This window comes from Oryctolagus cuniculus, chromosome 8, assembly GCF_051225735.1.
Source record: "Oryctolagus cuniculus isolate XC-2025 breed Fujian yellow rabbit chromosome 8, ASM5122573v1, whole genome shotgun sequence".
Taxonomy (NCBI): Eukaryota; Metazoa; Chordata; class Mammalia; order Lagomorpha; family Leporidae; genus Oryctolagus; species Oryctolagus cuniculus.
Window position 1 is genome coordinate 5,835,287 of NC_142874.1, and position 25,945 is coordinate 5,861,231.

The following is a 25,945-nucleotide window of genomic DNA, read 5'->3' on the forward strand; positions in this document are numbered from 1 at the left end:
GTGTGCCCTGACGCCGTGAGCAGTCCCCGCCTCACTTTGTGCTCCTCTGAATTGTGTTCACGTGCTGAGCAGGACACACTGGGGTTGGAGAGGCTGGCATGGCTAAGGCAGAGTTAGGGACGGAGCGTGGGTGATAAATTCACCCCAGTTTTAGCTCTGAAAATTAAATATCTATGAGGAACAGGTGCTGTGGCATAGTGGGTAAGGCTACCGCTTGCAGTGCCGGCATCCCATATGGGCGCTGGTTTGAGTCCTGGCTGCTCCACTTCTGATCCAGCTCTCTGCTGTGGCCTGGGAAAGCAGTAGGAGATGGCCCAAGTGCTTGGGCCCCTGCACCCATGTAGGAGACCTGGAAGAAGCTCCTGGCTCCTGGCTTTGGATTGGTGCAGCTCTGACTGTTGAGGACATCTGGGGAGTGAACCAGCGGATGGAAGACCTCTCTGTCTACCTCTCCTTCTCTCTCTGTCTACCTCTCCTTCTCTCTCTGTGTAACTCTTTCAAATAAATAAATAAATCTTAAAAAAAATCTCATGAATCTCCTCATCTTGGGTAAAGCAGGACAACTGGTCAACTAGGCCAGGGCGTGGGTGTGGCTGGAACAAGGAGGTTTCTGCAAGCTGGACCAGAGTAGCCGAAGCCAGAGCTGAGGGGACCCCAGCCGTCTGGCTGTTGGATCTGTTTGTTGTGGGGAGGGAGATAGCACAGCAGTTGTGCATTGGAGCCCAATTCCAAAGCTCTGATCAAGGTCCCCTGACTATCCTTTGGTAGCAGTTTAAAACATGTAAACAGAGCCTAACTAAGGTCTGTGATTCTCAGTGTGCAGACTCTCCCTCCTCTTCGTCCTGCATGTCTTTGCAATCCTAGGAGAGAAAGAAGACATGGAGAGACAGGCTGGCGGGCGGGTACAGAGTACACCTGGAGGTTAAGGGTGTGTCAGTCATTACGCGAGGGTGGGAGACAGCACAACAACCGAATGTTTGGGGACAGACGGCTGACAGTAGACATTATCTTTGAAGATGCCTTTATCTGCTTAATTGTGACTAACTGACGTATGGGGAAGTGAGCCCCAGCAAGCGGAAGTGGCCTTGACCTTGTGCCCTCTGGCTCTGGGCTGAGCAGAGGGGAAAGGGTCTTGTCCTTTCTATTCTTCTGTGGCCTACCCCGTGCCACCTCTGTGACCTCTGACCTCTGCATGAACAGATGGTCCTTACACTTCACAATGTTCCTTCAGGCACAGTCTCAGCACCAAATCCTTGTTTCAGTTTCAAAAGGCTTGAAGCTTGCACGCTGCCGTGATGTAGGGAATCCACAGTGGCGATGTGAATGCTCACAAGCACAGTGTCTGTCTGTGCCACGTCATTACACAAAAATGGCCAAACTTAGGCCGGCCTGCGGCTCACTAGGCTAATCCTCCGCCTTGCGGTGCCGGCACACCGGGTTCTAGTCCCGGTCGGGGCGCCGGATTCTGTCCCGGTTGCCCCTCTTCCAGGCCAGCTCTCTGCTGTGGCCCGGGAGGGCAGTGGAGGATGGCCCAAGTGCTTGGGTCCTGCACCCCATGGGAGACCAGGAGAAGCAGCTGGCTCCTACCATCGGATCAGTGCGGTGCACCAGCCGCAGTGCACTGGCCGCAGCGGCCATTGGAGGGTGAACCAACAGCAAAGGAAGACCTTTCTCTCTCTCTCTCACTGTCCACTCTGCCTGCAAAAAAAAAAAAAAAAAGCCAAACTCCCCTCTTAGACTATCACAGTCATCCAGTCATCCTCCAGGCCATTAAAGCAAAGGTGCAAGAAGAACAAATACAACCACTGACTGGAGAAAGCCAACCGGGTGACGGTGCCACAGCCCAGGGCATCTCACCGGCAGAGGCTTCCAGTCCCCTGCGCCGACTTGTGTGCGAGCAAACTGCTTCTCCATGCTGGGCACAGGCCTCGGAGGGCCCCGAGGGGGCAGGCACCGGGAAGTGTTGATGGAACAATCATTGATGGGGCTCTTGGCCAATCTATAGATGCACATAAATAGCCTCTTCCTTTATAGTCTGGACACAAAACGATCCACACCTACAGGCAGCGTTTCCACAGCTCCCGCTCCCTCTAGAAGCAGAGAGAGAATACGCACAGTGCTCTGGGGTTTGCTGCAAACGCTCCTTTCAATGTTTATCTTTCGAGCGGTTGGTTTTATGCCAAGGTCCATGATAAACTTTCATTTATCTCTGATCTACCCCAAGGGAGCCTAAGCCATGACCACCACCGCCGCCACCACTCCCCCTTCCCTTTTTTTATTTAAAAAAGATCTGGAACCGGTTGCTTTTTGGCTTGTCTGCTGTGTATCCACGCAGGCAGGGAGCATTCGCCTGTCTCAGAGGGTGTGTGTGTGTGCACAGAGGCAGCCGCACAAGCCTGTGCGGGGGCTCACGGGGAAGCCGAGTGTGGTTCGGGGTGGATCTTGTGTTCTAAGTGGCTTCAAAGTCCTCAGAAGAGGGAATGAGTGAGTGAGGGTTGCAGGTCAGGTCCCGGGACGGAGAATCCTAGGTTCTGCGGTTTTCGTTAACGTCTGTATTCAGCCCACACGACTACCATGGCTGCTTTGTTCCACTGCTATTTTGTGAAAAGAGGGCGGTGAGAGCTACCGAGTTTGTAACTTGAACTTTGAGAGAGTCTGGAAATCCTTACAGGGAGGAGATGTGGGAGGTATTATTTCCTTCCTACGAACAAAGAATGCATCTACACCACCATTTTATTCACTAATCTCTCCTGAACCTAAGATAGGTTTGCTTGCATACGTTGTGACTACTTAGACTCCTAATCATGCAGTCATCAATGCCATCATTCATTAGGCTGCAAAACAGAGTTCAATTTTAAATAATCATTTACAGAATGGTACACTGCACACTAGTTTGAATTACACAAATGTTCTCATTCTTTTTCCAAAAAAAAAAAAAAAAATGATGGGCTTTTTAAAAATCAGTGGTGTTGAGTCAAGTGTTCTGGTCTTCTAGCTAGAGACCGATTAGACTGGCCTTAAAGGCAACGGAAGCGTGGGTTTCCAGAAGGGGCTCTATGGTCTTTGAGTCGGGTTCCCCACGATGTGTCGCATGGACTGCCTGTGTCACCGTCTCAGGCATGCTTCTGTAACACGCAGGGTCCAGGTCAGCCAAAAACCATCTCAGAACATGGGTCCTAGGGCCTGAGACTCTGCACTCTTACGAGTGTGCAGGGGCAGAATTTGGCTCAGCGGGTTGCCACCTGTAACACCCACAACCCACACTGGAGTGCCTGATTCATGTGCTGGCTGTTCTGCCTCCAATCAGCTTTCTGCTAACGCATACCCTGAGGGGCAGCAGGCAGGTCAAGCGCTTGGGTCTCTGTCACCTACATGGGAGACTCACGTAGAGTTCACTAATCCTGACGTTGGTCTTGGTACAGTTTGGGGTATGTAGGGAATAAATGAGTACACTGAAGATCTCTCTCCATCCAAATATAAACAAAAATAAATAAGCATTTATTTTTAAGAGTATCTCCATAAGCAGTACCTATTTATATTATACTGGAGAATCAATGCCCTAGTTTTGGGGTCATGTTAGCTCAGAGTCCCCTTCAGGAAGAGCATCATGGTTAATTTTCATTAGGTGGGGCCGGCACTGCGGCACAGTGGGTAAAGCTGCTGCCTGCAGTGCCAGCATGCCATATGGGTGCTGGTTCGAGTCCCAGCTGCTCTACTTCCAATCCAGCTCTCTGCTATGGCCTGGGAAAGCAGCAGAAGATGGTCCAAGTCTTTGGGCCCCTTCCCCGGTGACAGAGACCTGGAAGAATCTCCTGGCTCCTGGCTTCGGATCGGCGCAGCTCTGGCCATTTCAGCCAACTGGGGAGTGAAGACTCTCTCTCTCTCTCTCTCTCACTCTGCCTCTCCTCTCTCTGTGTAACTCTTTCAAATAAATTAAAAAAAAAAAAAAAAAAAAAACTTGAGAGGTAGAGACAGAGAGAGAAAGGCCTTCCATCCGCTAGTTCACTCCCCAGATGGCCACAATGGCTGGTGCTGCGCCAATCCAAAGCCAGGAGCCAGGAGCTTCTTCCAGGTCTCCCATGTGGGTGCAGGGGCCCAAGCACTTGGGCCATCTTCTGCTGCTTTCCCAGGTCATAGCAGAGAGCTGGATTGGAAGAGGAGCAGCCAGGGCTAGAACAGGCGCCCATATGGGATGCCAGCGCAGCAGGTGGAGGATTATCCTGTGCCACAGCGCTGCCCCAATTTTGGTTCTTATTCACATTATTAAGGTAGCTTGGTAGACATTAGCCTATGTGTGTAAGAGGGACAGAAGCAATTGAGAATTTTTAAAGAAAATAAATGTACGTGCAACGGAATGCAGAAACAAGCCGTGAAAGCAGACCAGCAACGACACCTAAACGGGTCATCTCGTTCTGTAACCCTGCGAGATGGGGTGCAGCCCTCTCTTTCCGTGGGGCCAGTTCAGGGGAGTTCCCCCTGCCCCGTGCCAAGGAGGTGCTTTGTCTGCTAGCACTATGCTGATAAGGTCCTGGCAGGATTTTCAGCAACTCCACATCCAGGAAACCCCACCCCGTAATTTCCCAAGAAAGAGAGGAGGGGAGGGGCGTGGGGGACCCGTACTCGCATCCAGAAACACTCCAGTCCCAGTGCAGACTGGACCCTCAGTCCTCTCCTGGGACGCCTGCTTGGGCTGCCAGGCCTCTCTCTTCACGAAACCTGGCTGGCTGCTCCCTGCGGGTCTTGGTCTCATGTCCGAGTGCTTTCTCACGTGAGCCAGCCAGACCCCATCAGGCCTGGGAACCCTGCTCACGAGTGAGCGGCCGGGCTCCTCGCAGATCCTCCTAGAGTAGCTGCCACCCGTCTGCTCAGGTCTTCCTCAGAGGACAGCCTCCTCCCCAACCGTGCAGTTTCCAGGACGCAACACCTTTAGTTTAGAAAACGTTGCCCCAGGCCGGCGCCGTGGCTCACTAGGCTAATCCTCCACCTAGTGGCGCCGGCACACCGGGTTCTAGTCCCAGTCGGGGCGCCGGATTCTGTCCCAGTTGCCCCTCTTCCAGGCCAGCTCTCTGCTGTGGCCAGGGAGTGCAGTGGAGGATGGCCCAAGTGCTTGGGCCCTGCACCCCATGGGAGACCAGGAGAAGCTCCTGGCTCCTGCCATCGGATCAGCGCGGTGCGCCGGCCGCGGCGGCCATTGGAGGGTGAACCAACGGCAAAGGAAGACCTTTCTCTCTGTCTCTCTCTCTCTCTCACTGTCCACTCTGCCTGTCAAAAAAAAAAAAAAAAAAAAAAAAAAAAAAAAAAAAAAACGTTGCCCCAAATTAATGATTCGACCCACTGGGCGGATTGATGTCTCTTTCCGTGCTGTGATTCCTGAAGGCACAGATAATCCTCTTTTTGCCTCCAACTTCTCCCTGGGGTATATTTTTCTAAAAGTTGGGGGGAGGGGTCTGTGGTCAGAGGGACCCTTCAACAGGTGCTGTGAACGGCTCTGCCCTTTCTAATTGCTGGCAGCTGAGGCTAGCAGGACAGCCAGGCACTTTATCACCTGCTGTGAGTGACACTGACTAGGGGCGAGGGGAAGCGTTCCCTGCTGGACGTCACCCTGTACTGCTCTCCTCCTGCAGGGTGGAAAGGAGAGGGGGACGGACTCCAGGAACACACAGACGACACCTGCAGCCTGTAGAAGATGTTCACTCGCTCCCTAAGCAGACCTCCCCAGGCACTGAATGACAGAGTTTTCACCAACCAACATTATGTAAATTTACAGGTGGAATTTCAGAATCTGCCAGAGAGACGGATCTCCCTCCTGCTGATTCACTCCACAGATGCCCTCAACAGCCGGGACGGGGCCAGGCGGAAGTCAGGAGCCAGGAACCCAGGCCAGGTTCCCACCTGGTGGCAGGAGCTCAACTGCTGTCATCACCCGCTGCGCGCCAGGACGTGCGATAGTAGGACGCTGGAACAGGGAGAGGAGCGGGCGCTCAAACCCGGGCACTGCCGGCTGCAATGTAGGCATCCCAAGCGACGTCTTAGCTGCTGTGCCAAGTGGCCGCCCCTACAAAAATATTTTTAGTAGAACTCGTTCTTCTTTAGTATTACTTAGGTCCAGTTTACAAGGAAGCCCAAAAGGCTGATGTTAGCAGGTTAATACATTGTGTGTGAGCCCTGATACGTATTGTCAGGGACATCACATTCCAGGCCAGCAGCTGACTCCTGTTGCTCATTTACTACAGCAGACGACAACAGTTAACCCACCCAAGGGCACCTCAAACAGTTCCTGGAGAAACCGAATAAACGGGCCGGCGCTGTGGCGTAGCGGGTGGAGCCGCTGCCTGCAGTGCTAACATCCCATATGGGCAGCAGTTCAAGCCCCCGCTGCTCCACTTCCTGTCCAGCTCTCAGCTATGGCCTGGGAAAGCAGCGGAGGACGACCCAAGCCCTTGGGCCCCTGCACTCATGTGGGAGACCCAGAGGAAGCTCCTGGCTCCTTGCTTTAGATCGCCGTAGCTCCAACCATTGCGGCCAGTTGGGGAGTGGACCAACGGATGGAAGACTCTCCACCTCTCCTCTCTCTGTGTAACTCCTACTTACAAATAAAACTAATAAAATAAAAATCTTTAAAAAAATAAAAACGAATTAAATGACAAGTTTCTTTTGTGTGAAAAACTGAAATCCATACATAGTTTCTTCGTAATGTACATCTTCCATAAACTTTTTTTTAAAGATTTAATTGAGGCAGAATTACAGAAAGTGAGAAACAAAGAGACAGAGGGAGGGAGGGAGGGAGGGAAGGGGGGAAGAGAGAGAGAGAGAGAGAGAGAGAGAGAGATCCACCATCCACTGGTTCACTCCCTACATGACTACAACAGCTGGGGGTGGGCCAGGCCAAAGCCAGGAGCCTGGAACTCCACCTGGATCTCCCACGTCCTGGCAGGAGCACAAACACTTTGGCCACCTGCAGCTGCTTTCCCGGGCACATGAGCAGGGAGCAGGCTCAGGAGTGGAGCAGCCGGGACTCTAACTGGCGCTCACGTGGGATGCTGGCATCACAGGCGTGAACGTTTGGTTCCCTGCCAAGTGCTCTAAATGGATTAACTCACGTGAAGCTCCCAGCATTGTTCTGGCTGCTTCACAGACGGTGTCAACGAAGCACCGAGAGGCACAGCCTCCCGTCTGAGGTCACGGCTGTCAGCCGACGGGAGACTCAGAATGACGTAGACCCTGGCCACTTAAGTCTGGCCCCTGAACCAGCAGCATCGCGTCACCAGGGCGCCTGAGGAAAAGGCAGAGGGGGGCATGCAGCTCAAGACCAAGGTGCCTGTGTCCCTCAGAGAACACCTGAGTGATACTCAGCTCTGGCTCCTAATGCAGACCCTGGGGCAGTGGTGGTGCCTCAATGGCCGAGGTCCTGCCACTGATGGGGGAGTCGTGGATTGAGTTTCCAGCATCCTTGTCTCATTTAGGGAGTGAACCAGTGGGTGGGAGCTCTTTCTGCCTCTGTCTTAGACAAAAGGAAAAAAAGGAAATGCCCTCCCGCTCTCTGGAATCAGAATCTGCATTTTGAGAAGATTCCCCAGGGAGCTCCATGCACGTTCAAGTTTTAAACCATTTGCTTAGATGAACTTGAGTTCTTTGCTTCCCTACATCTTTATTTTATTATTATTATTATTATTTTTTGACAGGCAGAGTGGAGAGTGAGAGAGAGAGACAGAGAGAAAGGTCTTCCTCTTGCCGTTGGTTCACCCTCCAATGGCCGCCACGGCCGGTGCACTGCACTGATCCGATGGCAGGAGCCAGGTGCTTCTCCTGGTCTCCCATGGGGTGCAGGGCCCAAGCACTTGGGCCATCCTCCACTGCACTCCTTGGCAACAGCAGAGAGCTGGCCTGGAAGAGGAGTGACCTGGACAGAATCCAGCACCCCGACCGGGACTAGAACCCCGGGTGCAGGCGCTGCAGGCGGAGGATTAGCCTAGTGAGCCACGGCGCTGGCCTCCTTCCATCTTTTTTAAAAAATATTTTTTATTCATGTATTTATTTGAGAGGCAGGAAGAGAGAGTGCTCCTATGAGCTGGTTAACTCCCCAAATGCCTACAATGACCAGGGCTGGGTCTCCCACATGGCTGGCGGGGACCCAACCATTTGACCCCTCACCTGCTACCTCCCAACGTGCATACATCAGCAGGAAGCTGGAACAAGGACCACAGCCAGGTATCAAACCCAGGAATGCAGGAAACTTAACCAGCACACAAAGGCCCGCCAGTCCTTTCTATCTTAATCTTAAGTAATAAATGTGTTAACTGCCCCTCAAAAAATAACTGAATTTTAAAAACCTGATTATGAGCCACAGCTTGTCCTTGGAAGTCCTCCTGTAGGGAGCTGGCTAAGATGCTTTCCAAGGTGAAGGCAGAAACTGACCTTTCACCCAGCAAATCACCATGGCGATGATTTAGATGGGCAATGATCTGAGACAGATTAATTTGTAGCTGTTGTCATCTGTATGGAAGCCTCCTTGTATCACTTACATTTTGGGAAAATAAGAATAAGTCTTGTAAAAAGGACAGTGCGGGACCGAGGAAAATGAAGGGAATGCACACGGTCTCCCCGCCTTGAATGAGTTCAGCAGGGTTTGCCGTGCGTAGCTCCTCGGTGAGCACCTGATCCCAGCGCTGCCACAGGTGTCGCGAGGCTAACACTGCCTGCATTTATTTTAAACAGAGGACTCGTATACACTATCAGAAGACCATTTCCAGCTATATTTGTCTTTCAGTTTTTTCTTAGTTTTGCATGCTGGTAAGAGTATATGTACATTGTGCACAACATATTTTCAAATAGAACATTTTGGTTCAAGGTAAACTGCTCGCTGTGACAGCAGAAGAAAATGCTGGGGAAAAAAATAAACGCAGCTTCGCCAACCAAATGTGTCAGTGTCATTAACATGTCTACGCTTCGGCCATAAACTGGTTTTTAAGTATCTAACATATTGGCTCCATGGATTCCAGGGACGAGCCTGAAGACGGATTTGCAGTAGGGCTATTTTATGCTTTCTTCAAACAGGAAACCACCAGCGATTCAGTGTGCAGTCATTTTCTATTTTTAAAATAATTGAATCTGAGACATAACTATTAGTGTGACAGTCTCACAGGGCAGAAAGCAGGACGAATAAATGGGTCTGAAACCCAGGCTAATGGAGCAGTGCTGCTCAAAATTCCGTATGCATTATGTACTGCTCCTACAACTCACAGTTTCATGCAGCGTAGTGGCTGTTGGCCACTCCTAGACAGTATTTCCAATTCTAACACGTCTCTAACAGAAGTCCCATGCTGTGAGCACTCTGTTACAAGGTGGTTTCTGAGTATCCCTGGTCTACCTGAGGTTTTCTCGTAGGCACACTTGACGGCTGGCTGAATATATTAATATTTGTATTTAGTTAGTGTTATGGATAGAATGCACACAAGTACCTCCCACAGACAGGGTGGAACAGAGGTTTATTTCTGATCAAGGCTATATGACAAGCTTCACTGCTCCCAGCTGAGAAAGATACATTAAACTAGATTGTGTTTTAGTTTCTTTTACATTGTATCTCCTATATTTATTATTCCATAACTATCTTTCACTTGGAACAAATGGGAGTTCATTTACAAAAATCTAAATTAGGGGCCAGCACTGTGGCGCAGTGGGTTAACGCCCTGGCCTGAACCGCTGGCATCCCATATGGGCGCCAGTGTAAGACCCGGCTGCTCCACTTCCTGTCCAGCTCTCCGCTGTGGCTTGGGAGAGCAGTAGAAGATGGCCCAAGTCCTTGGGCCCCTGCACCCAAGTGGGAGACCCAGAAGACGCTCCCGACTCTTGGCTTTGGATTGGTGCAGTTCCAGCTGTTGTGGCCAACTAGGGAGTGAACCATCGGATGGAAGACCTCTCTCTCTCTCTCTCTCTCTCACTGCCTGACTCTCAAGTAAAATAAATCTAAGAAAAAAAAATCTAAATTAAAGAAAATATTTTTCGGGGCAGATGTTTGGCCTAGCAGCCCAGGTGTCAGATGGGACACCCTCACCCACACTGGGGAACCTGGGTTCAGTTTCCCCTCCAGCTGTTGCTGATGACTCAAGTGGTTGGGTCCCTACCACCCTCCAGGGTGAACTGAGTTCTTGGCTCCAAGCTTCAGCCAGGCCCAGCCTTGGCAGTTATAGGAAACTCGGGAGTGAACCAGCAAATGAGGGCACTCTCTCTCTCTCCCTCTCTGATCTCTGTCACATGGAAAATACATGTACTTCTATGTTTTAAATAAGTGCAATTTTTAAATATTAAAACAGCTTCGGTCTTGGCATTGGGTAAACAAATCATGTCATTTGCATATAAACACATGTTCAAACATGCATAACAATGCTCTGAAACATTTTAAACCTCTTCATAGTTTTATTTACAATAGTAAGTCTTTGTAATCCAAAAACCTTAAATCTTTGTAATACCAAAGTAACATTATAAAATCTCTTCACTACATTGTAAACATAGCAAACTGATATTAAAAAAAGAGCCAGCAAATAAATGTTTTTAAAGTACAATGAACTTGCCCTATTAGATGAAACTCAGTTATCAGAAACACGCGGATTATAGAAATAAGGACAAGGTTCAGCTTTGGAGGCACTGACTGGCAAACAGCTTAGAGGAACGTTTTCAACCGATCAGAATCTCCACTCTCGGCATCGGAAAAGCATGCGCACAGGGTGTCCCCAGGCTGAACACCCAATGCACTTGAAGAGTGGAGTTATACACCAATCTTTAAAGTCTTTAAAGTTGGACTCACTGACAGTTTCCTCAAGAAGAATTTAGAGCCTTTTATTGAAAGCTAAATAAGTTCCAAGATCCCTCTATAATGTAAGAGATGCTTTATGTTCCTACTATGACATTAAAAAGGACAGAAATGGGAGGAGAGGACAGAAATACAAAAGAGGCGATTGTTCTCCTGTGTCACCCCCTCTGTGTTATTTCTCAAGGACTTGGAACCACGTTTGTGTCTCTCCGGCTTGCCACACTCAGCTGAGGTAGACCTTTTTTTTTTTTTTTTAAAGATGTATCAGTTGAAAGGCGGAGCTCAGAGAGGAGAGAGACACCGGAGGAAGATCTCCATCCGCTGGCTCACTCCCCACATGGGCTGCGACAGTCAGGGCTGACTCGGGCTGAAGCTAGGAGTCCGGAACTCCGCCCGTGTCTCACACGCGAGTGGTGGTGGCACAGCGCCTGGGCCTGCTGCCTTCCCAGGCACATGAGCAGCGAGCTGGACTGCGAGCAGAGTGACCAGGACCTGTACTGACCTGCACCACACCACAGCCCCTGCGGAAGACGCTTAGGTTGACCAAATCAGCCTAAGATATCCTGCAGTCCAGGAGATTACACGCTTCTGGAAGAAGGAGAATGTCTTACTTGTGTTCACGTGTGTATGCTCTGAATCTCACGCCCAACTTTATACGACTCAGTTGGGATTTGATAACTTGAATTGATGTTTGATAAACTGAATTTCAAATATAATTGATGAAAAAACAGGTGTCAAAAATATGTCTTTAAGGAAAAATATAGGGGCCGGCGGTGTGATGTAGCAAGTAAAGCTGCCACCTACAGTGCCGGCATCCCATACGGGCGTTAGTTCGAGTCCCAGCTGCTCCACTTATAATCCAGCTCTCTGCTGTGGCCTGGGAAAGCAGTAGAAGATGGCCCAAGTCCTTGGGCCCCTGCACCCACGTGGGAGACCCAGAAGAAGCTCCTGACTCCTGGCTTCAGATCGGCACAGCTCCAGCCACTGCGGCCATCTGGGGAGTGAACCAGTGGATAGAAGACCTCTCTTTTTCTCACTCTCTGCCTCTGTAATTCTGTGTTTCAAATAAATAAATAAATAAATCATTTTTTAAAAAAGAAAAATATAAAAACGTGATAGAAAAATAAGATTTGACAAGTGATCAGATTAGTAAAGAAGGCCAGGTACAATAAGTAAATCCTGTGAACCATATGTAGATAATGGAGTTTCACTAAAAATTTGAAAAATTAAAATTAAAATAGTTACATTTATCACTGATGAATACAAAAATAGCGTTATACCTATAGCAAGAGAAAACTGATTTTTCAAATTAAATTAGAAATAACTAAAATCTTATAAAACTCTGAAAAGTACACTCAAATCACCCTTAGCACTACCATACAACTTCTCATTAGTTTCCTGTCCTCACAAATGGTTATTTTTCCTACACATGAACATCCAAAATAATTTTTAAAGGTTTCTTTATTTTATTTTAAAGGCAGAGAGGCAGAGGGAGAGAGAGAGAGAGAGAGAGAGAGAGAGAGAGAGAGAGAGATCTTACATCCACTGGCTCACTCCCCAGATGGCCACAATGCCAGAGCTGTGCCAATCCAAAGCCAGGAGCCAGGAGCTTCTTCCTGGTCTCCCACATGGGTACAGGAGCCCAAGGACTTGGGCCATCTTCTACTGCTTCCTGAGGCCATAGCAGAGAGCTGGATCGGAAATGGAGCAGCCGGGACTCGAACTGGTGCCCATATGGGATGCTGGCAATGCAGGTGGCGGCTTCACCCACTACATCACAGTGCTGGCTCCCAAAATAATTTTTTAAAATGATTTCTCATGTTATGTTGTTGCATGATATTCACGGTTAACAGTGACAAAATCAGGTCAAGTTGTAGCACAGTGGGTTAAGGTGCCACCTGTGACACCCGCATCCCACACGAGTGCAAGTCCGAGCTGCTCCACTTCTGAACAGCTCTCTGCTAATGGGCCTGGGAAAACAGTGGGAGATGGTCCAAGTGCTTTTGGCCCCTGCTACCCATGTGGAAGACCTGGATGGAGTTCTGGGCTCCTAGCAATACATCTCAAGGACATAGAAAAACAACAGCACACCAAACCCAAAGCTAATAGGAGAAAAGAAATAATTAAAATTAGAGAAGAAATCAACAAAATTGAAATAAGAAAAGTAAAAAAAATCAGCAAAACAAAGAGCTGTTTTTTGGAAAAATAAACAAAATTGACACATCATTGGCTCAACTAACCAAAAACAAGAGGGAGAAGACCCAAATCAATAAAACAGAGATGAAAAAAGGAAATGTAACAACAGACACCACAGAAATAAAAAGAATCATCAGAAATTACTACAAAGAGCTTATGCCAACAAACTGGAAAACCTAGAAGAAATGGATAGATTCCTGGACATATACAACCTACATAAATTGAGCCATGAAGACACAGAAATCCTAAACAGGTCAATAACCACGATAGAAATTGAATCAGTAATAAAGACCCTCCCAGCAAAGAAAAGCCTAGGACCAGATGCTGAATTCTATCAGACTTTTAAGGAAAAACTAGCTCCAATTCTTAAGCTATTCAAAACAACTGAAAGGGAGGGAATCCTCCCGAACTCCTTCTAGGAAGCCAGCATCACCTTAATTCCTAAACCAGAAAAACATACAACAGAGAAAGAGAACTATAGACCAATTTCCCTGATGAACATAGATGCAAAAATCCTCAACAAAATATTAGCCAATTAAATCCAACAACACATTAGAAAGATCAGACACCCAGATCAAGTGGGATTTATCCCTGGTATGTAGGAATGGTTCAATACTCGCAAATCAATGTGATATATCACATTAACAAACTGAAGAACAAAAATCATATGATTTTCTCAACTTTTGCATTTGATAAAATACAACACCCTTTCATGATGAAAACTCTAAGCAAATTGGGTATAGAAAGGACGTTCCTCAACACAATCACGGCAACTTATGACAAACCCACAGTCAGCGTCCTATTGAATGGGGAAAAGTTGGAAACATTCCCACTGAGACAGGGAACCAGACAAGGATACCTACTCTCACCATTGCTATTCCATATAGTCCTGGAAGTTCTAGACAGAGCCATTAGGCAAGAAAAAGAAATCAAAGGGATACAAATTGGGAAGGAGGAAATCAAACTATCTCTTTTGCAGACAACGTGATTCTACATATAAGGGATCCAAAAGACTCCATGAAGAGGCTATTGTAATTCATAGAAGATCTTGCCAAAGTGGCAGAAAATAAAAATCAACACACAAAAGTCAACAGTCTTTGTATACACTGACAATGCCACGGCTGAGACCAAATGTCTAAATCCAATTCCATTAACAACAGCTACCAAAAAAATCAAATACCTTGGAATAAATTTAACCAAGAATGTCAAAGATCTCTACAATGAAAATTATAAAACATAAAAGAAATAAATATGAGAAGAAACAAAAAATGGAAAAATATTCCATGTTCATGGATTTTAAGAATCAATATCAGGGCCGGCGCTGTGGCACAGTGGGTTAACGCCCTAGCTTGAAGTACTGGCATCCCATATGGGCACCAGTTCTAGCCCCGGCTGCTCCTCTTCCAATCCAGCTCTCTGCTATGGCCTGGGAAAGCAGCAGAAGATGGCCCAAGTCCTTGGACCCCTGCACCCACGTGGGAGACCTGGAAGAAGCTCCTGGCTCCTAGCTTCAGATCAGCCCAGCTCCGGCCATTGCAGCCATCTGGGGAGTGAACCAGCAGATGGAAGACATCTCTCTGTCTCTACCTCTCTCTGTAACTCTATCTTTCAAATAAATAAAAATAAATCTTTAAAAAAAAAAGAATCAATATCATCACAATGTCCATACTTCCAAAAGCAATTTACAGATTCAATGCAATACTAATCAAAATACCAAGGACATTCTTCTCAGAAAAAGAAAAAAATGATGTTGAAATTCATATGGAAACACAGGAGACCCCAAATAGCTAACACAATCATATGCAACAAAAAACAAAGCCAGAGGCATCACAACATCAGAATTCAGGACATTGTACAGGGGCAGTTTTAATCAAAATAGCCTGGTACTAAAACAGATGGACAGACCAATGGAACAGAACAGAAATGCCAGAAATCAACCCACACATCTACAATCAACTTGCCTTTGACAAAAGAGCTAAAACCAATCCCTGGAGCAAGTACAGTCTCTTCAACAAACGGTGCTGGGAAAACTGGATCTTCACACGCAGAAGCATCAAGCAAGACCCCTATCTTAAACCTCAATCACACAAAAATCCAATCAAAAGGGAGTAGAGATCTAAATCTATGACCTGGTATCATCAAATTATTCGAGAACATTGGGGAAATCCTACAAAACATTGGCATAGGCAAAGATTTCTTGGAAAAGACCCCAGAGGCACAGGCAATCAAAGTCAAAATAGACAAATAGGAATACATCAAATTGAGACGCTTCTGTACTGCAAAAGAAACACTCAGCGAAGTGAAGAGGCAACCAGTAGGATGGGAGAAAATATTGGCAAACTATGCAACTGATAAAGGATTAATATATAAAGAGATCAAGAAACTCCACAACAACAAAACAACACAGCAAAGAAATGGACCAAAGACCTCAACAGACATTTTTCCAAAGAGGAAATCCAAATGGCCAACATCAAAAAAACGCTCAGAATCATTAGCCATCAGGGAAATGCAAATCAAAACCACAATGAGGTTTCACCTCACCCCAATCAGAATGGCTTTCACACAGAAATCAACAAACAAAAAATGCTGGTGAGGAGGTGGGGGAAAAAGGTACCCTAATCCACTGTTGGTAGGAATATAAATTGGTAAAGCCACTGTGGAAGACAGTATGGAGATACCCAGAAATCTGAATATAGACCTGCCATGTGACCCGGCCATCCCACTCCCAAGAATTTACCCGAGGGAAATGAAATCTGCATACGAAAGACTAATCTGTACCTCTATGTTTATTGCAGCTCAATTCCCAACAGGTAAGATATAGAATCTACCCAAATGCCCATCAACTGAAGACTGGATAAATTATGGGATAGGTACACCATGGAGTACTACACAGTGGTAAAAAAAAAATAAAAACAGGAAATCCAGTCATTTGCAACAAAATGGATGAAACTAAAACATCAAGAAGCCAGATCCAAAAGGACAAACACCGCACGCTCTCCCTGACCTGTGACACCAACAGAGCATCTCAAAGGCACCTGCAGAAGTGAAGCTGCCACTGTGAGAAGCACCGGCTCCGACAGCCCTGGTCTTGACTTCTGAGGAACAGGGTTTTTTCATACTATTTGTTGAATTCTTAACATAGAGGTAATCACATGTGTATAAAGTTGATTGAAAATATGTCTTAGTAAAAAAAAATAAGAGTGGGAATAAGAGAGGGAGGAGGAAGGGAGTGGGAGAGTGGGTGGCAGGGTGGGTGCTGTGGGAAGAATCACGATGTTTTTAAAGGTACAATGATGAGGGGCCGGTGCCATGGCGCACTACGTTAATGCTGCGCCTGTGGCGCCAGCATCCCATATGGCGCCAATTCTAGTCCCAGCTGCTCCTCTTCCAGTCCAGCTCTCTGCTGTGGCCTGGGAGAGCAGAAGATGGCCCAAGTGCTTGAGCCCCTGCACCTGCATGGGAGGCCAGGAGGAAGCACCTGGCTCCTGGCTTCAGATCAGCGCAGCTCCGGCTGTTGTGGCCACTTGGGGAGTGAACCAACAGAAGGAAGACCTTTCTCTGTCTCTCTCTCTCTGTAACTCTGCCTGTCAAATAAATAAATAAAATTAAAAATAAATAAATAAAGTTGCAATTATGAAATGTATAAAGTTTGCATTCTTTAAATAAAATGTTTCTGGGGAAAAAATAAGTAAATAAATGCAAAAAACATTACATGTAATTTAGAAGATAATTTGACAGTTTCCTGCCAGGTTAAACAAATGAGCCAATAACCACATTCCTAGGTATTTTCTAAATGTATTCAAAAACATGCCCCCATAAAAGCTTGCATGCAGAGGCAGGCGTTGTGGCCCAGCAGGTAAAGTTGCCTCTTGGAACGGGCACGGCCCATATCAGAGTGCTGGTGCAAACCTCAGCTATTCTGATCCTGACCCTGCTTCCTGCTAACGCACACCCTGAGAGACAGCAGATGACGGCTCAAGTGCGTGTGGCCCTGACACCCATATGGGAGACCCAAGTGGGGTCCTGGGTCCTGGTTTCAGCTTGGTCCAACACTAACTGTTGTGGGCATTTGGGGAATGAACCAAGATCTGTATGTGTGTGTGTGCATGTGTGTGTGCGGGTGTGCACATGCACATATGTTTCACTCAATGGCTCTGATGCTCTGCCTTTCAAGTAGATAAAAATCAATAAATGAACTTTAAAAAAAAAAAGCTGAGGCCAGCACAGTGGTATGACAGGTTGAACTGTTGCCGGCGATGCTGGCATCTCATATGGGTACCAGTTTGGGTCCCAGCTGCCCCACTTCTGATCCAGCTCCCTGTGAATGCTGCTGGAAAGCGGTAGAAGATGGTCCAAGTCCTTGGGCCCCTGTACCCATGTGGGAGACCTGGAGAAAGCTCTTGGCTCCTGTCCTCGAACTGGCCTAGCCCCAGCCTTTGTAGCCATTTGGGGAGTGAGCTAGTGGATAGAAGAGCTCTTTCTCTGTCTCTCCCTTTCTCTGTAAACTCAGTCTTTCAAATAAATAATTTAAAAAAAACAAGCTATGTAAAATACTTTTTGAAGGTTCTTTCACAATTGCCAAAAACTTGAAGCAACCAAGAAGTCCTTTACTCAGAAATGAATAAACAAATTGTAATACATACATGCAGTGAAACGTTATTCAATATAATACAAGAAATAACTATCAAGTCATAAAAAGATATGAAGGAACCTTAAGTTCATAGAGATAAGGGAAAGAAGCCAACCTGAAAAACTTACACTCTGCGATTCCAGCCCTACCTATGATGGATGGGATTTTAGAATGTGTGTAAAGTCCACGCATTCTGTATGACGCTATCATAGTGGGTACACGGTCTTATGGGTTGGTCAAAACTCATACTTAATAGAACGAAAAGCAAACTTTAATGCACGCAATGTAACAAACTCACTTAGGAGGTCGAGAGATTCCAGTAAGGAACTCAGACTGACACTAGAGCCAACTGTACCATAAACATAAGCAAGAACGCACTGAGGGGGAGGGTGCTGACCTAAGTAACTCTGGAAATAAGTCCAGCGTCCAAGACAAGGCAGAAGGAAACGCAGCAAGTGCTTCACTTGAGCTGATAAAGCTCTTTCTCACCTTACAGGTTACAGTCCTGACACTGCTATCTGTGTCTCTTGGAACTGAATAATGAAATAAATGGAAGGTGCGTGGTGGGAGCCGCAGTTGTTGCTATTGGAGTAGGAATTCATAGACAAGTAAGGGGAGGTGGCCGGCGTGATCCATACAGTGATGGGTTGGAGTTGGAGACACAATTAAAAACTCATCTTGGCCGGCGCCGCGGCTCACTGGGCTAATCCTCCACCTTGCGGTGCTGGCACACCGGGTTCTAGTTCCGGTCGGGGCGCCGGAGTCTGTCCCAGTTGCCCCTCTTCCAGGCCAGCTCTCTGCTGTGGCCCGGGAGTGCAGTGGAGGATGGCCCAGGTGCTTGGGCCCTGTACCCCATGGGAGACCAGGAGAAGGACCTGGCTCCTGCCATTGGATCAGCGTGGTGCGCTGGACGCACGCAGTGCGGCCATTGGAGGGTGAACCAACAGCAAAGGAAGACCTTTCTCTCTGTCTCTCTTTCTCACTGTCCACACTGCCTGTCAAAAAAAAAAAAAAAAACAACTCATCTTGAGCTCACAGATACAGATGGTTACACACAGGAATTTTTAGATACATGTGTGTACACACACACACACGCACACGTTAGCACAGACACACAGATCCCCTTGCTCTGTTGTTGAGAGGCCTACGAGAAATGACGCTCCAGTAGCAATAAGCACACCTAGTGTCCAGATCTGGTTGCTGATATCCAATAAAGGGACTGGAGGTCCTTGTAGAAATGGCTGACTGTGGAACTAAGGCAGGAAAGACCTAAGATGATCTTGGAGCAACTTCTAGCACTAGAAAGTACGGAAATGCTCAACAAAACAAACTAAAAAATCTCACATTAATGCAAGTATGTCAAAGAGGCACACAAGACAACTGCAGGAGCCCCCGCCGACCAAACATGGAGCAATGTGCAATAAAGTAAATAAACTAGTACTTGAATACAGCCCACAGTATAAAACACATATCTGAGTTAATACTAACAGCCACATAAATGACGGAATTGAGCATGAAATGAAGAACAGACCAATCTCCCACGTAACAGATGTGGATTCCCCGTCCTCAAGGGGAGGGTGACTCCCACTCTTCGGGGGTGGGTGGCGTATGCAGACTTCTCCAGAGAGCACGGCAGAGAAGGGGGAGGGACGAACAGCTCCACGAGGGAGAAACCTGACGGTCATCACCACAGCCAGGCGGCCAAGGCCCATAGCAGCAGCCATAAACCATGCGCACAGCACCTGCCTGCAGAGGGCGTGAGGAAAAGCACGCTCGACCTGTATGGCCTTGCTCCCAAAACTCCCGACCCCAGTTTAATCCCAAGGAAAGCATCAAGCAAATTCAGCATCAAGGATTTTCCACAGTACTCATGACCCTACTCAAGTTTTTTTAAAACGGTCATCCAAAACAAGGAAATGTCTGAGAAATTGTCACAATCAAGATGATTGTAAACATGATAAGTAAATGTAATGTAGTGTCCTTCAGGGGATCCCAGAACGGAAAAAGAACACTAGGTAAAACGAAGGAAGTGTGAACAAAGCACGTACTGTAGTTAACTAGAACATACCAGTATCGGTCCACTAACTGTAACAAAAGTACCACACTAACCCATAAGGCGTTAATAACAGAGGAAATACCAGAATACTCTGAACTAACTTTGCAATTTTCTTATAAATATAACACGTCTCTAAAAAATAAAGTCTACTGGAGCTGGTGTTGTGGCACAGTGGGTTAAGGCGCTGCCTGAAACAGCAGCAGTCCCTATCAAAGTGTTAGTCTGAGCCCACATGCTCCTCCTCCAATTCAGCTCCCTGCTGATATGCCTGGGAAGGCAGCAAAAAATGGCCCAAATACTTGAGCCCCCTGCCACCCACATAGGAGACCCAGATGGTCTCCTGGCTCTTGTCTGGTTCAGACCTGACTGTTGCAGCCATCCAGGGAGTAAACCAGAGTATAGAAGATCTCTCTGTCTGTGTACCTCTCCATCACTCTGCTTTTCATATACATAAATCAAATACTATTACGAAAAGTCTAAGAGGTAGGATCGGCGTCTCAGATGTAACTTACTTCAGGACTCAACAGAAAACACCCAGATCCATCCCTTGGTCCTACTCCTGACTGCTCCTACAGAGACTCCTTGGGTTCCCAGCCCACATGTGGGTCCTCAGTAGCTTCAGGTTCAGACCGACACTACCCAACAGCAGGAGGAGTTTCTCTGCCCAGAACTCACGCGTAGGGCTCACATTGGAGCCCTGTTAGTGTTGCCTGGCAAGACGTGGGTCATGTCTGAACCAGCCACTCTGCAGGACGGTGTGCCTGGCTCCCCCTGTCATGAGGCAACCTAGGGATGAAGCACCGTTCTCATCAGCAAGCACACTCCGTGACGGAAGCAGTGGTCTCCCCAAAGTCCACGAGACTTACAAGGAGGGGAGAAGATGAGCATGAGGAGAGCAATATAAATCACAAATACACAAGTGCCTATTTTCTGTGACCTATAAACTATGGTCATGATTTGGAAAGATAATGGAAATATGATGAAGTTGTATTTATATCTTAAAGGCCTCCCATAATTAGTCTTAATCTAGTTTTTAGATTCTTATTACAATTCAACACATACAACACACATGCATAACTGCCCAAATCATTTAAAGCAAGTTGAAGGAACAAAACACAAATCAACAACTTTACCAGGTTTAATTCACATCTTGCTCAAACTTTCATCAAGAAAGATGTTTATAGACACAAGAAACTCAAATCAGTAATAATGAAAACGTGATAACAAGTTTACTTTGTTAACATCAAAGCAACTCTCCCTACACAAACCATAGATGTTACGCTAAAAGAAGGCTTCCCCATGAAAGCTCAGATACAGTGACAATGCTATGTTAAAGATGTGTTGATGACAAGGTGTGAACAGCCGAGTCATCACCTAAGACAGCAGCACTGTAAATCATTGTCGTATCCACCACGGATCATCTAGGTGAAACATAAAAAAGTTTGGCTCTGCGGGAGAGCGTACACAAAAACCCTTTATTTACCTGTAATAATCATCCGCTTCCCCACTGTTGCAGATTTCGGCTCTCGGTGGAATACAGATGCCATGGCTGGCGTCTCCACCAGGCCCCTGGGATTTCTTCCGCAAGCTCTCCCGGCAGCTGGCTGAGAGCGCAGGAAGGATCCAACGGCTGAGCGGCCCCTGCTCTGCCTGTCTGCAGCCTCAACTAGGCGGTTGCTAAGGACTCTCGACGACAGGGAGCTGGAGTGTTCCGTGAACAGAGAGCGGTGTTCCAGCCTCCAAGAACAGGAAGTCGCGAGCTGGCGCACTCCCAGGACTGCATCCAGTAACAACTCTTCGTTATCCGTCAGTATCAGGGCAGGTGCTACATCTCCACGGGGCTTAATGTCCCGGACAGCCCAGCTGACCCACTCACAACTGTCTTGGCAGCATTTCCCAGGGAACAGGTTATGGCAAAGAACAAAATCAACAGCAGGGGCCGGCGCTGAGGCATGGCGGGTAAGGCCGCCACAAGCAGTGCTGGCATCCCATATGGGCACAGGTTCGAGTCCCAATGGCTCCACTTCCGATCCAGCTCTCTGCTACGGCCTGGGAAAGCAGTAGAAGATGGCCCAAGTCACTGGGCCCCTGCACCAACATGGGAAGACCCAGAAGAAGCTCCTGGCTCCTGGCTTCAGATCAGTCCAGCTCCAGCCATTGCAGCTATCTGGGGAATGAACCATTGGATGGAAGACCTCTCTCTCTGCCTCTGTGTCTCTAACTCTGCCTTTCAAATAATAATAAATAACTCTTAAAAAAATAACAAGGAGTCAAGCAGAAAACATGAAGTACGGTTAAATATATTTGAAAAACATTAGCTAAATAAAATACAAGATTACGTTAATAAATGAATATGATAATTTTATGTATATTTCTTTTAAGCCTCATATTTAAATACTTCTTTAAATGCAAGTTGTGCTTTGGTCATTTCAGTTTCCTTGTGGTTCTAATCTGTGTGGTCCTATGAGCCTGTACACACACAATTCACTCTTCCTACCGCTTTCCTAGGCGAATATTTCTTGACCTCTGAAAGCCAATGTCAATCTTCTCTTCCAGAAATACATTTACAGACATAGCTCAGTAACCTTCTTCTAGAAGGTTCCTGAAATTTAACTTCTGTGGCATTGTGTTTAGACTTATCTTTTTAACTCTTACCACTTCGTTTTACGTTTTTATTTAGCTGCTTATTTGAAAGACAGAAAAATAGAGACAGACAGAGATCTCCCATGTACTGGTTCATTCCACAAATGCCCAAAACAGCTGGGATAGGGCCAGGCCCAAGCCAGAGCCCAAAACTCAATCCAGGTCTCTGGTATGAGTGGCAGGGAGCCAAATACTTGAGCCAATACCTGTTGCCTCCCAGAGTGAACATTAGCAGGAAACTGGATTCAGGAGTTGGGGCTGGAACTCGAACCCGGACATCCTCCTATGGGACGAGGGCATTCCAAGTGGCATCTTGACAACCATGCCCAACACCCACTCTTTCCACTTTAATTCTATCGATTTTGTCTACCTCTCCACTGGCATCTGCTTTCTAGAAGTTCATGATAAAATCATCTTTATTTATATCTCAGTCTTCAGAGACTGATATGTAATTAGCTGGTCAATAATTTTTGTGGGATGAATAAATGAATGGAAAGGTAATCCCAGGCTTCTCGGAATTATAATATTGATTACCTGGTAATCAACTGCATGTGAATTCTAGTAGTAGTTTTGAATTCAACATGAAATACGAACATACGACTAAAAGCTTGCAGAAAATAGAGTTAAGAGAGATGTTTGGTAAAAACATTCGAAGTCCATATATTGTTTTTTCATAATACAGACTTTCCACGATTTCTTAATAATTCATATTTGCTTGAGAGACAGAAAAGACTGCACTAGAGCTCACATGCACTGGTTCACTCTCCAAATACCCACAGCAGCCTGGGGCAGGGCTGGGATGAAGTCGGGACCCGGGAACTGAACGCAGGTTCCGCCCAAGACTTGGGCCACCACCCGATGCCTCCCACGCTCCATGGTAGCTGGAAGCTGGAATCAGGAGTGGGAACTGTGGACCCAACCAAGAGAATCTGGGACCAGACGTGGTTGTTCTAACCAGCGTCTTAACCCCTAGGCCAAATATCCAACTCCTTCCAAGAACTTCTTCGAAGTTCCCTTGGAAATTTCTTTACTGGAAATGGAACGTCTGCTGTTTGTGGAGAATTAAAACAAAACCAGGACACTCACTCTGCAGAGGGACACCAGCACGGTGGACAGAGCCGTGTGCCATGGCAGCCCCCTCCCAGTGCTCACTCTGCAGAGGGACACCAGCACGGTGGACAGAGCCGTGTGCCATGGCAGCCCCCTCCCAGTGCTCACTCTGCAGAGGGACACCAGCACAGTGGACAGAGCCATGTGCCGCGGCAGCCCCCTCCCAGTGCTCACTCTGCAGAGGGACACGAGTGCAGTGGACAGAGCCATGTGCCGCGGCAGCCCCCTCCCAGTGCTCACTCTGCAGAGGGACACGAGTGCAGTGGACAGAGCCATGTGCCACGGCAGCCCCCTCCCAGTGCTCACTCTGCAGAGGGACACGAGTGCAGTGGACAGAGCCATGTGCCGCGGCAGCCCCCTCCCAGTGCTCACTCTGCAGAGGGACACCAGCACGGTGGACAGAGCCATGTGCCGCGGCAGCCCCCTCCCAGTGCTCACTCTGCAGAGGGACACCAGCATGGTGGACAGAGCCATGTGCCGCGGCAGCCCCCTCCCAGTGCTCACTCTGCAGAGGGACACCAGCACGGTGGACAGAGCCATGTGCCGCGGCAGCCCCCTCCCAGTGCTCACTCTGCAGAGGGACACCAGCACGGTGGACAGAGCCGTGTGCCATGGCAGCCCCCTCCCAGTGCTCACTCTGCAGAGGGACACCAGCACGGTGGACAGAGCCGTGTGCCGCGGCAGCCCCCTCCCAGTGCTCACTCTGCAGAGGGACACCAGCACGGTGGACAGAGCCATGTGCCGTGGCAGCCCCCTCCCAGTGCTCACTCTGCAGAGGGACACCAGCACGGTGGACAGAGCCATGTGCCGCGGCAGCCCCCTCCCAGTGCTCACTCTGCAGAGGGACACGAGTGCAGTGGACAGAGCCGTGTGCCGCGGCAGCCCCTCCCAGTGCAGCTGCAGGAAGGGCTGCCAGCTGTGGGCTCTGTGGGGTCTGCTTCGGCTGAAGACAGCTACCTCTCCCCTCGGAGCTCAAGTCCCTTCCTGGGCAGCCTGGCCGCGGGCGAGGGCAGGCGGGGACTGGAAGCCCAGTCTTTCAACTTGCCACGGGGAAACTTTCCACTTGCTTGGCCCAGGCTTTGCTGAGCCCTCATCACAGTTCAGCTTCTGCCTCCGCCCCAGCCCACTTCCTCCCTCCCTCCCCTTTCTTTCACAGGTGGAAATCCCAAATTGCCATCTTGTCCCCGACTTCCAGAGCAGCACAGACCCCCATGCACAATTGCATTGTAGAGGGGCGCATCTTGTTTGTACCACTCAGCTCTTCTAACAAGAAACCAATTATGGCCGGCGCCGCGGCTCACTAGGCTAATCCTCTGCCTGCGGCGCCGGCACACCGGGTTCTAGTCCCGGTCAGGGCGCCTGGTTGCCCCTCTTCCAGGCCAGCTCTCTGCTGTGGCCCGGGAGGGCAGTGGAGGATGGCCCAAGTCCTTGGGCCCTGCACCCCATGGGAGACCAGGAGAAGCACCTGGCTCCTGGCTTCGGATCAGTGTGGTGCGCCGGCCGTGGCGGCCATTAGAGGGTGAACCAACGGCAAAGGAAGACCTTTCTCTCTGTCTCTCTCTCTCACTGTCCACTCTGCCTGTGAAAAAAAAAAAAAATTATGTCTCCCCAGTGCGGGCAAGTGCACTCAGTCTTTGTCATGTTAGTCTTTCCTTCGTCCTACTCTGCAATGCACTCCTTACCTTCACAGGGGCCTCTGGTTCCAAAAGTCAAGGGCTCTCTAACCCTACTAGAAAGCATCTCTCTTAAAATGCTGTATTTGTGGGGCCGGCACTGTGGCCCAGCAGGTAAAGCCACCACATGCAGTGCCAGCATCCTATATGGGCACCCATTCAAGTCCAGGCTGCTCCACTTCCAATCCAGCTCTCTGCTATGGCCTGGGAGAGCAGTGGAAGATGGCCCAAGTCCTTGGGTCCCTGCACCCGCATGGGAGACCTGGAAGAAGCTCCTGGCTCCTGGCTTCGGATCAGCCCAGCTCCAGCATTGGCAGCCAATTGAGGAGTGAACCAATGGTTGGAAGACTTTCTCTCTCTCTCCCTCCCCCTCTCTCTCTGTGTAACTCTGACATTCAAATAAATTTTTTTAAAAAAAACTTAATGAAAACAAAAATAAAATGAAAGTCTGTATTTGTGTCCCTGGGACCACCCCTGTCCCAGGCGTCCAAGTCTGTGCATAGTGAGTAGGAGACAGAAGTCTGTGCATGCCACGTGCGGTCTTAATGATGCCGGGAAAAGAACGGCATGAGGAACTTAGATGAAGGAAATCAATTCTTGTTAGCATAAGCAGAAAATAAAGGAAGTCTGGGCTCATGACTGAGACCTCCCATTAACCCATCATGGGAAATGCAGGCTTTTGCTTGGCCTCTGAAATTGTCACAGGCTTGACAATTTTGAGTGTAGGGTCAGTAATTCTGATTGAACCAGAGTCAGTGCTCAATGAGATGATCCTACAACGCAACAAAGATTTACGGTCATTTGTTTAGTTTTGTTTCATTCTTTAGGAA

The 25,945-nt window shown here is 48.1% G+C and overlaps 1 non-coding gene across 1 annotated transcript in view; it reads right to left on the reverse strand.

Moving 5' to 3' along the window:
• The window catches only part of SPMIP2 (sperm microtubule inner protein 2), a 139,805-nt gene extending 118,395 nt beyond the window's left edge, over positions 1-21,410 (reverse strand). Inside the window, exon 1 of the transcript XR_016211546.1 lies at positions 21,173-21,410. This is a non-coding gene — a transcript (sperm microtubule inner protein 2). The remainder of the gene's footprint in view (positions 1-21,172) is intronic.
• Positions 21,411-25,945: the final 4,535 nt, after the last annotated feature.